This window comes from Canis lupus, chromosome X (assembly GCF_003254725.2).
Source record: "Canis lupus dingo isolate Sandy chromosome X, ASM325472v2, whole genome shotgun sequence".
In the NCBI taxonomy this organism is placed as follows: domain Eukaryota; kingdom Metazoa; phylum Chordata; class Mammalia; order Carnivora; family Canidae; genus Canis; species Canis lupus.
Window position 1 is genome coordinate 25,187,136 of NC_064281.1, and position 16,175 is coordinate 25,203,310.

Consider the following 16,175-nt stretch of genomic DNA (forward strand, 5'->3'; position numbering starts at 1 on the left):
TTTTTTAATTTTGAAAAAGATTTATTTATTTGTTTAAGAGAGAGAGAGAGAAAAAAAGAAAGAGTATGAGCATAGTAGGGGCAGAGGGAGAGGGGATGCAGCCTCTCCACTGAGCAGGGAGCCTGACATGGGGCTCAATATCACAACCCTGAGATCATGACCTGAGCTGAAACCAAGAGTGGGACACCAACTGACTGACTCACCCAGGTGCCCCTGTTATTTAAGATTTTTAATTGAAGTATCAGTTTTAAGTATCCAGTAATTATATGTTATGAAGTACTCAAAATTATAAATGTTATTACCACCTGTCACCATATGAAGTCATTATAATATTATTGACAATATTCCCTATGCTGTACTTTTCATCCTCATGACTTATTTATTCTGTAGCTGGAAGTTTGTACCTCTTAATCTCCACCTATTTCACCTATCCCACATAGCCCCTTTCTTCTGGCAAATATTAGTTCTCCATATTTTAGGGTCTGTTCTTCTTTTTTATTGTGTTTGTTTTGTTAAAAGATTCCACCTATAAGTGAAATCATGATATTTGTGTTCCTTTGTCTGACTTATTTCCCCTAGCATAATACCCTCTAGGTCTATCCATGTTGTCATGAAAGGCAAGATCACATTCTTTTTTATGGCTTAGTAATATTCCATTGTGTATATATACAACTAATATACATCTTCTTTATTCATCTATCAAGGTTCGTTTTTTGCATTTTCCCCCCTGGGGCAAAGAGCCAGAAGTGGAATTGCTGGGTACTGTTAAACTTCTATTTTTAGTTTTTTGAGGAATCTCCATACTGTTTTCCACAGTGATTGCTCCAATTTACATTTCCACCAACAGCGCACAAGGCTTCCCTTTCACTGCAATCTCACGAAAATTTGTTTTTCTTATCTTTTTCATACTAGCCATTCTGACAGATGTGGAGTGCTATCTCATTGTGGTTTTGGTTTGCATTTGCCTGATGATTCATCATCCAAGCACGTGGGATAAAGTATTGCATCTAAGGTGAGATTCATTACTCTCGTTAAATGGTCCCCCAAAGACGCTTAAATTTGGTCATTAACACAATTTTAGCATGGTTGAGATTAAGACATTTTGTATATCCCCACATTCACATCACAACTTCTTTAATGTGTTGGCCTCAGGAGAGTGAAATTCAAGCAGGCCTATTTCTGGGAGAGAAGCTGCATTTTTTTACAATTATTTATTTTTATTACTTTTTTGTTCCAGTACAATTAATATACAGTCTTATAGTATTTTTAGGTGTAGAATATAGTGATTCAACAATTCTATACATTACTCAGTGCTCATCACTGTAAGTGTGCTCTTTATCCCCTTCAGCTTTTCTTTTTTTTTTTAAGATTTTATTTATTTATTAATGAGAGACAGAGAGAGAGAGAGAGAGGCAGAGACACAGGCAGAGGGAGAAGCAGGCTCCATGCAGGGAGCCTGATGCGGGACTCGATCCCTGGACTCCAGGATCACACCCTGGGCCAAAGGCAGGCGCTAAACCACTGAGCCACCCACGGATATCCCCCCTTCAGCTTTTCCACCCATCCTCCTCCTTCACTCCCCTCTGGCAACTGCTAGTTCTCTATATTTAAGACTTTGTTTTTTTGTTTGTCTCTATTGTTCTTTGTTTTTTAAATTTCACATATGAGTGAAATTCTATGGTATTTGTCTTTCTCAGACTTCTTTCTTTTTTTTCTCAGACTTATTTCAATTAGCATTACACCCTCTAGATCCATCCACATTGCTATAAATGGCAGGATTTCATTCTTTTTATGGCTGTATAATATTCCAGTGTATGTGTGAGTCTGTGTGTGTCTGTGTGTTTGTGTGTACATTACTTATTTATTTATTCATCTATGGATGGACATTTGGGCTGCTTCCATATCTTGGCTATTGTAAATAATGCTGCAGTAAACATAGAGATGCATATATCTTTTTGAATTAGTGTTTCTACTTTCTTTGGGTAAATATACAGTAGTGCAATTCCTAGGTAGTTCTGTTTTTTGTAGGATAGGTCTATTTTTAATTTTTTGAGGAACTTTTATACTGTTTTCCATGGTGGCTATATCAGTTTGCATTCCTACCAACAGTGCGTGAGGATTGCTTTTTTCTACATTCTTGTCAACACTCATAATTTCTTGTGTTTTTTATTTTAGTCATTCTGACAGGTGTGAGGTGATATCTCATGGTGGATTCAATTTGCATTTGCTTCATGATGAACAATGTTGAGCATCTTTTCATGTATCTGTTGGCCATCTGTAGGTTTTCTTTTGAGAAAAAGTCTGTTCATGTCTTCTGGCCATTTTAATCAGATTATTTGTTTGTTCGGTACTGACTTATATGAGTTCTTCATATATTTTGGATATTAACCTGTTCTCAGATATATCATTCGCAAATATCTCCTTTCATTCAGTAGGTTGCCCTTCTACTTTACTGATGGTTTCCTTTGCTCTGCAAAACCAGATTAGCTGCCTCTTAAAGACCAAATCAGAGTTCTGGTTACTCAAATAGATGAGTCACAGCATACTGTGAGATATTGAAAAATACCAAAGAATGCTATGGAAAGTTTTCTGCCTTCAAGGAGATAATGATCTACTTAAGGAATCAAGATTTTCAACACAATTATTAAGCAATGCAGAATTGCACTAAATTATGTGGTACAGAATTCAAGTGTTATAGGAAGTAAGAACAAGGAAATTACTCCAGACTAGGGAAATTGGGGAAGGGAACAGTTTTGCAGGGCACTAGTTCCTGTTTATGACCCTTTTCCAACTCTAAGTCGGGCATATGCCAGACTACTCAAAATGCTTACTCGTATAATGTATCACAAAATACAGTTTTCTTCTTGACCTTCTTTTGATTAAGTCAGTCTCATTTGAGTTTCTTTGGCTCCCTATTTCACAACATTGTATTTTTAGTACACTGAGTTCATGTCCTTTTTTTTACATATACATACATATAATTTCCATTTTCTTTTCAGTTTGTTTAGGGCAGAAACACATTTTTTTCCTATCATGCCGTCCATTGTATTAGTGTACAATCCTCTGCAAATTACCCACCCAATTGAAGTTATCTATTGACTGAACAAAATGGCTGGGCTACGGCATGCTTGCATCTACTAAAGTGCCTGGTATATAGTAGGCACACCATAGTATTTTGATGAAAATCCAGCTAACTGAAAAAAAAGAAAAAAAAGAAAATCCAGCTAACTCTTAAATGGACTCATTGGCCACTTTTCATTGCTTTATTATCAGCTTAATCAGCCAATAAAGAGCTTTACATGTGGAAGTAATGAGGAAACAGTTAATTTAGTTACTGTAGGTGGATATGACTTGGAAGTGGATTGTGGTAATTGCGTTATATTACCTGAAAAATACATGTATATGTACATAAACATATTGTCATCAACACAGAGTTTGAAGTGTACAAGAGCTATATCTTTGTATAAGAGTTCCTCATTTTTAGTGTAAATAAGGTTATATTAAGTATTTGTCCTAAAAATTAAACACTACCCACCCATTTTTCTGTGTCTCTTTTATTGATTAATTGTCATATTGATTCATTGCTTGCTACATTTAAAAGGGAAGGCAAAAACTGGATGAGGCTTTAGAAAATACCATGTAGGGAGCATTCTACCCTAACCAGGAAATGCTTAATGCCTGTTATGTTTCCTCTATTGTTAGAATATAAAATATGTAGAGAAATGGATTTCATAATTATATTTATATTGAACTCTTATCTCCACACCATGGCATATTCATACAGTGGAAAACTATGTAGCAATGAGAGCAAACTGTTTACTGCTACTCTCAATAACATGGACAAATCTTGCAGGCATGGTGTTAAGGAAAGAAGACAGAAGAGTACCTATTCCGTGATTCCATTTCTGTGAAATACTAAAGCTGGCAATACTTATGCGCACTCTGAGAAGTAAGAGGAAGGGTTGGCGATAGAAAGGAAACAGGGTGGCCTCTGTCGTGCTGGACACATTCTCTTTCTGGACCTGGCTGCCACTCTCACAGTTGTGATTAGTTTATGAAAAATGGTAGAGCTGTGTAATTACAGTATATTTGTTTGCCTGTGTTTTTGTTTTATTTTCATAGAACATTTAAAAATTAGATTAATATTTACCTCTTAGGTTTAACATGAGGACTGAGTCAGTCAGCATTTCTCCAAGTATTCAGCAGACACTGCATTCAATAAACAATCAGTAAATATTCCCTCCTGATATGTTTAATACCTGTGCTCCCCAAATCTTTTACAGATAAGGTCCTTGCATAATCCATATCATATCTATTTTAATATGTGTTCTAGTGAGGCAGTGCACTAATATCTCTCAGGAGATATCTGTTTCTTCTCCTCCTGTTCTGTAGATATTGACCAACAACACATCGTTACCATAATAGAACTGGTATGTCAGGTTGCTATCTATGAGCTGATCCTTGTTGAAAATGTATGCACACATATCAGCTGCATAATAGTACCCATAATACACTAATAATGGATGAACAGCAAAAATGGAGCTCATAATTAAAAAATGAAAATCAGAGCAAAAAACCCTTCTGTTTTTTTCAACTAGCAGGAAAAGTATTGCTTGAAATTGTGATTTGGCTGGCCATCTCAAAGAAAATAATGTGAAATTACTTCCTGCATCATCAGTTTACTGATTAGGGCCCTATGGATATAAACATTGTGCTAAGTTCTTTTAGTTCTTGAACTGAACAGTGTTAAGAACTGATATAATCCCTACATTCTCTGAATTTGCATTTCCTGCATATTATCTTAACTAAAGACTGGATAATTTTTAAAGAACAGAATCAAATACAACTACTTTGATTTGCCAAGTTTTTGTCTAATTGTATCATTCGTTCACTCTTGTTTGCTCACTAATGATAGCCAACATCTTTCTAGCCTTATTACATATCATTTATTGCCCAACCTACTTGGCACTTTGAAGTTAAGGGATGGCCATTGAAGGATTAGGTTTTTCAATGAAAACATTATACACTGGAACTAAGCATTCCTAATAATTACCATGCATATGCGTTCTGCACTTAGGCCTCCATGTCTTCGTAAAAGAATTCCTGTGGCAAAAGTATTTTATGGTTCCTGGAATTGCTTTGCATTTACTTTTTTTTTATCGATACAAATAACTATATTAAGGTTTGAAGATCAATGTTGAACCTACTTTCTGAAATCGTAAATAATCAACTTTTCCCTAGTGAAAGCAAAAGCAGAACACCTTAGAGGCCTATTGTAATTGATTTTTCTTAGAACTGCAGAAATGTTTGTGAAGCAGCAAGAGAAACAAAGGGAAAAATCTAAAGCAAGTAGATATGACATTTCAGAAGATGGGCTTGTTTATTTGGAGATAAAACACCAATCACAAAATCCTTCTTAACTAACTTTATGACAGCACTTCCTCAAAATCAATAGTACAACACCCCCCCCCCACATTTATAAAATAAAAGAAAATCTTACTGATTTAAACACAGGCATGAGAAAGAAATACTTATTTTGGTGAAGTAAATGGGACTCTAATGTATTGGTACTGGTTTCCATGATCCTGACATTCTAGCCTTGCTAACTTGTACTTATATGATGTACCCATCATCCATGGCTTGTTTAATTAAGTAAAAATGTTAACAGCCAGAAAAGGTACATAACAGCAGGCATGTGTTTTATTTATTTTTTATTTTTTTTAATTTTTTTTTAATTTATGATAGTCACACACAGAGAGAGAGAGAGAGAGGCAGAGACATAGGCAGAGGGAGAAGCAGGCTCCATGCACCAGGAGCCCGATGTGGGATTCGATCCCGGGTCTCCAGGATCGCGCCCTGGGCTAAAGGCAGGCGCCAAACCACTGCGCCACCCAGGGATCCCGTGTTTTTTTTTTTTTTTAAAAAAACTAATGTTTTTAAGATGAGCAATGATGTGGTTGGCCTCCTTATTCAAGATTGTTCTAATAAATACTAGGCAGATTCATTTTCTTAAAAGTGGAAGTTTTATACATAACATAACTGAAGTCATGTAATTTCAAGAGTTTTTTGACCTCAGAAATAATTATTCTTCCAAAAAGAGCACAATGGGTCAACAAATGTATAAACAAATGTTCACTATCACTAATCATATGGGAAGTGTAAATCGAGTGCAATGAGGTATCATCTCATAACTCGTAGAGTGGCTATTATCAAAAAAACAAGAGTTAACAAGCTTTGGCCAAGATATGGAGAAATTGGAACCCTTGTACACTATTGATGGGGATTTAAAATGGTGCAGCCACTATAAAAACAATATGGAGATTTTTCAAAAAATTAAAAATAGAACTAACATGATCCAGCCATCCCACTTCTAGGTATATATCCAAAGGAATTGAAATTGGTATCTCAAACATGCATGCCCATGTTCATTGCAACATTATTCATAATAGTCAAGATATCAATACAATCTAAATATATATCAGTAGATAAGTGGATAAAGAAAAAGTGCACATATAATATAACACTATTTTAATTTTACTGGAATTTAAAAAAATAAAAATTTAAGGCACATGCTCATGAATATTATTCAGCCATTAAGAAGAAGGAAATGCTGCCAATTACAGCAACATGGATGAAGATGGCAGATACTATACTAAGTAAGTTTGACACAAATACTGCATGATCTCAATTATATGTGGAATCTAAAATAGTCAAATTTACAAAAGTAGAGAATAGAATGGCGATTGCTAGGGATTTGGAGGAAAGGCAAATGGGGTGATGTTGGCAAAAACTTCCAGACCTTTTCTGTTACTATAAATTACAAGAGGATGTTTGTGAAGATAGTATAAAAAGAACTTAATGATCAGTGCGTAGGGAGCTCACCCATCCATCCATCCATCCATCCATCCATCCATCCATCCACCCATCCATCCATCCATCTTTGTATCCTGTTTATCCGTTTAACAGTTCATTCATTCACCAAATATTTAATGAGAGTCTACCATATGTCAAGCACTGTGCTTTTAAGTAGCTTTTCAAAAGTTGTGTTTGGGGGAAGAAAATGTGATAACAATTGAGAAACCTTAAATATTTGAAAGCTATAAGAAGAAGAAGAACTTGGAACTTTTTATCAAGCCAAATGTCTTCAACCACCTTCCACATGCTTTGCTGAGTGGATGCATTATAGCTTGCTGGCACCTTATTTTGGAGTGGTTACCAATAGTAGTTTCATTGAGAAGAAGGCAGTGGGGCTTTTCATTTTGCATTTCTCTTTAAACACTTACATAGATGATGTATTTACAGGATATAGTGTATAACTTGCCATACTGTTTTGCCCAATATCCTTCATTGTTGACCACATGATTAAAAGAAATGTTAAGTATGATAGCACACGTGGCATGAAAGCATACAAGTTCTCCTTGAAGCACTAAAAATTCTAGAAGCAACAGAAGAAATTTCTTGATAAATATCAATCAGGGAATGACCACTTAGGAGTCTGTGGTAGCAGCATTAGGGGTCTGTGATAAGCTTGGGCAGTATCATGTATTACAAAAGTCTTTCCTGCACGGGAGAGAATAATGGGCAAGTCAGCTCACTGCAGGTAACAGGTATGGATGCTGATTAAGTGTCTCACTGGCAGGTCATGGTATCTTATGCAGAGCCTCACTTCACCCATGGTTTCTGTGAAGGGAAATGTGTGTAAATAATTAGAGGACACTTTGGCAAAATCAAGGTCTTGAATTGTTGGGTTTTTTTCCCCCATCCTTGGAGCTACAGGTATAGTTGTAACTTTCAAGTGAATCAACTGATTCAAATTTAATTTTTAAATTAAGAATCACTGTTTAAGGTGGGTTTTTTAATCCACATAGAGAAAAATCCTCTAACAGATAATCTAAGAACAGGCTGATTATTATCCTAGTTTATATGAAACTAAACATTGTTTGAGCAGCAAACATTACTCCTTGCTGTGTACGTTATGCTCAGGACTCATCTCCATTAGGATTTCTACCTGATGGGCTGAAGAGGGCTGCAGGGTCTGGACTTGTTGGGGAAGTTCCCACTCTGGCAAGGTGAGTCTAGGATTCTCGTATGCGTTCTTTCTCATTGTCTCATGTTTTTGTGTCCTTTTAATAGACATTCACACAGTGATGAGGCTGTAAACCTTCTATCCAGATGTCAGACCCCTCCTTGAAGGAATGTGTGTAAAGGTCCCTTCCCAACTGACAACAGTTTATTCCTTTCTAACATGCTTATTTGCTGCCATAGAGCAATGGGAGGTACCAAATTTGGGCAGTATAAACTCGGCAATTCATGTATAATTGTTGGTTCATTGAGCCAGGGGTATTTTCACTTTTATGGATAAACTCACTTTTATACTCTTGCTGATGAGTTTTCTGATACCTAAATGCAACCCCAAACTGCTTCCATATTCATTGGTCTTTATTCTTAGCTGGAAATTTCTTAGGCTTTCTCACATGCAACAGTAACATGAAACAACCGAACCAGTGGATGAGCAGCTCCCACACTGTCAGTTTCAATTTTTTATTGAGGAAAATTATATTTAAAGAAATAGAGAAATCATAAGTGTACATCACAGTGAATGCCCATAAAGCGAATGTATCTGTGTAACCAGCATTCCATAGCAAGATACAGAATATTACCTAGAAGCCTCACTTGTGCCCATGTAGCCATGATCTTTATTCCTGGCATAATCACTCTCGTGACTTCTAATACCATAAATTAGTTTTTCTCAATTTGAACTGTGGAAATGGGGGAAAAAAGTTCAGTATGTATTCCTCAGTGTCAGGCTTCATTTACTTATAACTTTGTTAGCAATATCTATCCTTTCAATTGTGAGTACTTATAATCTGTTTATCCTCACTGCTCTCTAGTATTCCATTGCATGAATATACTGTGATGTATTTATCCATTTTACCATTGATGACAATTGGGTAGTTTCCACCTGGGGACTGTTAAACATAGTACTACCATGTACGTTCTTCTCCATGTCTTTGAGTGCAAAATGCCTTTTGACCTGTTTCATCCTTCCTGTAATTAGAAGAAAAATTATGAACTAAAGCAGAAGTACTCGCCTAAAAGATAAGCTCATGGTGCTACTGTTATTTGGGACTTGCTATGTGACTAATTGTATTTTGAACATAACTCCCTCTGCCACAGTGCTTTCCCTAAGGAACCCAAACTCATTGAGTAACTTAGCAAAATGACCCCAAGATACTCCTGTTCTCATTTGAAAATCAACCAGATTTCAGTTAGGGATGAAAGCAAAGTTTAGGATAAAAATATGCAAGCTTAAAGCCATATAGAACAGCACAGCCAAAAACACTCATTAAAATTACTCATGGACAAAAGAGATTTGCACTAATTAAAATGCCTAGTCACTGTAGAGTAGGTTAAGAGGGAAGATTGACTTAGTATCAAATGGCTTCATTTTATGGCTTTACGTCAGACTTTTGAAATATTTTCAGTTAAGGAAATGAAAGGAAGAGGGAGAAAAAAACCTCATAGGGAAACATAAAATACCATAGACCTAAGGAGATCCATTATCATCATCATGGCAGCATTTCCAATCACATTTATGAATTTGGGCAATTTTTATCACACTTGTTGTTAAGGGACAATTGAGCAGGTGCCATTTTATGAGCTACTAATTCTTTAGTGATTCCCAAGTGGAGGATACACACACAAGGGTCAATTATTATGAGTCTAATAGAAATGTTGTGATTAGGCAAAATGCAAAGTAACATTAATCTCCTCACTGCTCTCTTGAGCAGAGTTCAGCTGTCAATTTTAGTCCTGAGGAGCTTGGAGACCACCAACATGGCCAGAGGGTTTTGGATTTGTTACATCAAGGGCAGAGTGAGCTGAATATTTTTAATATAACTTTATGAAACCAGCTCTTAATTTTAACATTAGAAGAATATTTAAAGAGAAAGAAGATTAAATATGATTCCTATAATTAAAATATAGATTCTATATGTCAGTATATTATCCTGAAATTTTAACCTTCAAGTTCAAAATCATTCTTAGTTTAGATGAAAAGTCATGATTTTTTCTCTTGCTTCACTTTCAGGGTTTATGTGACTAAGCATGAGGGAGTTTTATTCAGGTGATATGACATTTGTATTCTCATGTCTCTTGAAAATCAGAGCAGCCACAAATCCTTCTAAAAATTGAAATAAGAACTGAAACCCTTAGTGCCATCATTACACATTTGGCATTTAATAAGGTTAGATTCCTTTTAGCATATGTTTGTATGATATTGACATAATACCATTATTCATCACCTATGGTGGGGCCATAGAAATGAGGGGAAAAGGAAGGAAAGGTGGAAGAGACGTAATACTTAGTGATGGCTTCTAATGTGTAAGATAACAAGTTTAGTGTTTCGTATGTGGTAGCTGATTTAATCCTTTTGGTAACGCTACAGCATATGATTTATCAAGCTTTCTATGGATTAGAAAGCTGAGACTCAGCAAGGTTAAGTATCTTGACCAGTGTTACTCTCTAGTGAATGGTGGACTCAGGAATCAGAGCCATGCCTACTTTTTTTTTTTCCATGCCTACTTTCCCCCAATACTTTTCTACTATGCTACTTGGCCTTCTCATTTTAAGGACTGATTCTCCATAGTTAAGATCCTTAATGTTCTATGAGAAAGCTTGAAACAAAAATGCTCAAGGCTAACCTGCCAGTGCACCAAGCATTTCTCCACATTCAAGTCATTATGTCTCATACCAGAGAAATCTCAAAAGATGCCTACCACCTTCCAGTTATTGGTCCTGAGACAAGGAAGGCTCAGCCAGCAGCTATAGGCCACGTGATGGCCAAGGTCAAGTTACTAAGAAGGGACACGACTGCTACAGTCCATCATCTCCAGGCTGACACTGCCCCTCGATTTAGAAGTCTATATCCATGTTTCCTTATTCCTTGCTCCCAATGTGCTGTTTTTCCCATATCCAATCTCCTCCAACTCCAAACTATCCTCTAGGCCGCTGCCAGAAATCCTCAGTTTTACAAAATGCATATGTGACCATGTACTCTCCTTTGAAAAATGCTTGAATCCCCATAGAATAATAACAGCATTTCAACCTCTTAGATTAGCATACAGAAATTGGCCCTCTTCTTCCTTCTCTGGCCTTGCCTCTCCCGTTCTCCCCCTGTGTCCTCACATCTTTCTCTCTAACCATCCTGAAATAATGTGACAAGTTGCTGCCTATCTGTAAGGCTTTGTTCATGCACTTTTATCTGCCTGGACTATCCTTCCTTCCTTTTTCTCCTGAGTAAATCCAATTTTGTCTTTCATAGTTCAGCTCCAACCATTAGACCTCGGTGTCTGATTTTTATGGGCTGCTATGTATTCTAAAATAATAGAATGACATTACTGAATGACAATAGTTTGACTGTATTTCTGATTACATGGTAAGCTTCTTGAGGACAGGGACTACGGTTTCAGGCATATCTTTCTCTGTACATAGCCTGAGAGCATGGGCTCTGTATCATGCTTCTTTTTTTTTTTTTTTTGTATCATGCTTCTTGAATTTGAGTCTAACGTCTGCCACTTACTGACTCACTTCTCCCTTCTAAGCCTCACTTTTCTCATCTGTGAAATGAAGCATTACCCACCTTCTAGGATTATTGTTAGGATTAAGTGAGTTTAGGCTGTGTCTGAAAGCACAGTGTCTGCCATATGTCCAACACTCAATAAAGGTTAGTTATTACTATGATGACAAGAACAATAACTACTTAATCAGTAATCATTCTCAATGTACAATAATTAGGAATTCAATAACCATTTGATAATTTTTTTTAACAAACAAAGAATGATCTACAAGTTCTTTTTTTGTTGTTACTGAAGTATAGTTGATATACAATGTTATATTAGTTTCAGGCATACAACATAGTGATTTGACAATTCTATCCATCACTCAGTGTTCACGATAAATGTAGTCATCATATCTCATTATACAATGTTATTATAATATAATTTTTAAAAATAAATTTGATTTTAAATTCTGGTGTAGTTAACATAGTGTTATATTAGTTTCAAGTGCACAATATAGTGGTTCAGCAATTCCATACATCACCATGTGCTCATCATGACAAATGCACTCCTTGATCCCCATTACAATATTATTGACTATATTCCTTATGCTGTATTTTTATCTATATGACTTAGTTATTTCATAACTGGAAAATTGCACCTCTTAATCCCTTTCACCTGTTTTTCCCATCTCCCCTCCACCTCACCTCTGGATACCAACACTTTGCTCTCTGTTTATGAATCTGTTTCTGTTTGTTCATTTGCTTTGTTTTTCACATTCCACATATGAGTGAAATGAAGTAGTATTTGTCTTTCTCTGTCTGACTCACTTCACTTTATATAATACCCTCTGGGTTCATTCATGTTGTTGCAAATGGTAATATCTCATTATTTGTTATGGCTAATATTCTATTATATATACATACAATGAATATGTATATATACATATATATATATTATTTATCCAAGATATATTTTGTTATCTGTTATCAACAGACATTTATGTTGCTTTCAAAACTTGGATATTTATATTCCCCAAATGAATGAGACCATATAATGTTTGTCCTTCTCCGACTGGCTTACTTCACTCAGCATAATACCCTCCAGTTCCATCCACGTTGAAGCAAATGGTGGGTATTTGTCATTTCTAATAGCTGAGTAATATTCCATTGTATACATAAACCACATCTTCTTTATCCATTCATCTTTCGTTGGACACCGAGGTTCCTTCCACAGTTTGGCTATCGTGGCCATTGCTGCTATAAACATCGGGGTGCAGGTGTCCCGGCGTTTCACTGCATCTGTATCTTTGGGGAATATAAGGGAAGGGGGAAGAAATGTGTGGGAAATATCAGAAAGGGAGACAGAACGTAAAGACTGCTAACTCTGGGAAACGAACTAGGGGTGTTGGAAGGGGAGGAGGGCGGGGGGTGGGAGTGAATGGGTGACGGGCACTGGGGGTTATTCTGTATGTTAGTAAATTGAACACCAATAAAAAAAAATAGTTGCAAAACTTGGATATTATAAATAATGCTACAACAGATATGTGGATTCATATATCTTTTCAATTTAGTGTTTTCATTTTCTTGGGATAAATAGTAGTGAAATTACTAGATCATATCGTATTTGTATGTTAAATGTTTTGAGGAGCTACCATACTATTTTCCCTAGTGGTTATACCAATTTACATCCCCACCAACAGGGCACAAGGGTTCCTTTTTCTCCACATTCTTATTGGCACTTGTTATTTGTTGTCTTTTTGATAATAGTCATCCTAACAGGTATAAGATGATAGCTTATTGTGGTTTTGGTTTGCATTTCCCTGATGATGAGTGATGTTGAACATCTTTTCATGTGTCTTTGGCCATATGCATGTCTTCTTTGGAAAAGAAATGTCTATTCAGGTCCTCTGCCCATTTTTAATTGGATTATTGGAGGAGGGGTTGGTGTTGAATTGTATAAGTAGTTTACATATTTTGGATATTAGCACCTTAACAGAGATATCATTTGAAAATTCCTTCTCCCATTCGGTAGGTTGCCTTTCTATTTTGTTGATGGTTTCCTTCATTGTACAAAAGCTTTTTATTTTGGTGTAGTCTCAATAGTTTATTTTGCTTTTGTTTCCCTTACCTGAGGAGACATATCAGGAAAAATGTTGCTCAGACCAATGTCCAGGAGATTACTGCCTGTTTTTCTTTTAGAAGTTTTATTGTTTCAGGTCTCACATTTAAGTCTTTTATCCATTTTAAGTTTATTTTGTGTATAGTATGAGAAAGTGGTGCTTGCCGTCTCCTCCTCCTCCTCCTCCTCCTCCTCCTCCTCCTCCTCCTCCTTCTCCTTCTTCTTCTTTTTCTTCTTCTTTTTGGCATGTAGCTATACAGTTTTCCCAACACCATTAATTGAAGAAATGATCTTTTCCCCATTGTATATTGTTGCCTCCTTTGTTGTAGTTTGATCATATATGTGTGTGCTTATATCTGTGCTCTCAAGTCTTTTCCATTGATCTCTCTGTTTTTGTGCCAGTTCCATACAGGTTTGATTAGTATAGCTTTGTAATATAATATAATATAATATAATATAATATAATATAATATAGTTTGAAATATGACTTTGTTTTTCTTTGTCAAGATTGCTTTGGCTATTCAGGATCTTTTGTAGTTGTACACAAATTTTAGGATTACTTATTCTAGCTCTGTGAAAAAATACCATAGGTATTTTTAAAGGGATTGTGTTGAATCTGTAGATTGCTTTGAGTAGTATAGATATTTTAGCCATGTTAATTCTTCCATAAGCATGATATATCTTTCCATTTGTTTGTATTGTCTTCAATTAATAAAGTTTTGAAGGACTTCCACCTTTGTCACACCTATCAGAGGAACTCTTAACAGGAGGTAAAATTTGTGTTATCTAATAGAGAAAGGAAACTAAGATATTTCTAGTATCCTTGCTCTGCTTCACAGTTGAAGTAATTGAGGCCTTGTAACATCAACTGTATCATTTAGAGTTTGATCAAAGAGGCAGAAGTCTTTTTGAGTGATATGGAATGAGGAATTTTGTACATGAATTAGACTGGGTAACTGTGAAAGCTAGTCTGTGTAAAGGGAAGTCTCTGTAAAAGCCGTTGCTTTCATGGGAAGTGGTAAATCTGAAGTCAGCAGATCAGCAGAACCAGCAGTCTGGAAGTAAAGCTAGACTTGAGGTAGAGGGGCATTAAAGACAAACTGGAACCTCCATAAACAGCTGGAACCTACCCGGACAAACTGGAACTCCTATTTATCTCCACTGCCTCCAACTCTGATGATACAGGTGATCTGAAAAAAGATACAGTGTCCTTTGCCATCGAGCCACACATGTGCCTAGTCTGAGACTTGGAGAAACTAAGGAGTAAGATGTGGCAGTCGCTGGAGGAGATGAGATCTAGTGGCCATTGGTGCCAACAAGGTGAGTCAGCAGACGGTAGAATGTGTATGTGTACGCACGCCAGCAGTGCATGGGGTCCATGGGGCCCCTCAGAGCATAGAAGCTGCTGCTTCCCTTTCACCTTCTAAATCTCAAGTAAATTTCTCCTGTGGCCATCCCTAACCTGCGGAAATGGATTATTGGAAGTGCAGTCAGATAAATCGGCACAGCTTAAAGCTGCCACATCAAGTAACAACTACAAATATGCAATTGTAGAACTGGCCCTGGGAGCCAATGTTCTTTTCATTAGATTACTCTTCCATCTATAATAAATAGTATCAGTTGCAAGGCAAAGACCATGCAGTTTGCTTTGAAAAGATTAAGTATTACATTTTTGAAAATAGACTTCAAATAACTGGATTTCCATCACAAGTAGTGTCAGACTTCCCATTAATTCTCATAAAATTTTATTTTATAGTATCAAATGGTCTGTGAGATCATTTAAGCCTAATTTTCTTACTCAATATGACATCCACATTGGGAAAATTTGGCTTGACACTGATCTATAGAATATTCCATTTCTTAGCAAAATGGCGAAGGTGGTTTGCAAAGTACTGATGTTCATGAGGAATTCTGAATTATTCAGTTTTGATCAAAATCACACAAACCTATATACCACAGAGGTATCTGGTTTCCCAGAGGGCCTTATTTAAGACCACAAAACCACAAGTAGCCACATGGCCATTGTCTGATTTTGTGAAAACCCTTCCTACATTCTAAACTCTAAACTTAGCAGCAAGGCAAATTTTACCAGTAGGAGAATCTGAATTTCTGTGAAAACTTTGGTTTAAGCAGCTTCATCCAACAAATGGCATGTTGCTCAGAATACTGTATGAAAAATAGATTGAACAGAATGCTCAACGGAAAGGCGTGACTTTTTGAAGAACCTCCTCTAGGTGGCCCCAGAGCTCTGTTTCTGCTCTGAAATCTTTGGGTTCTCTCTCTCAGAAACTCCAACATACTTTGTGATAATGATTAACTTTCTGACTTTATGACAAGCTATATCCCCTTTCCCCTTTCAATTTGATTCTACCTTGACCACAACTTTTTAAGGTGCAGTGTTTTGAAAACATTTCTCCAGTTCTCCCCACAGCTCTCGTTTTGCCTTTCTTGTAGATGTTTTAGCTACAAGAAGTATGAATATGAATCAGCAAAGTC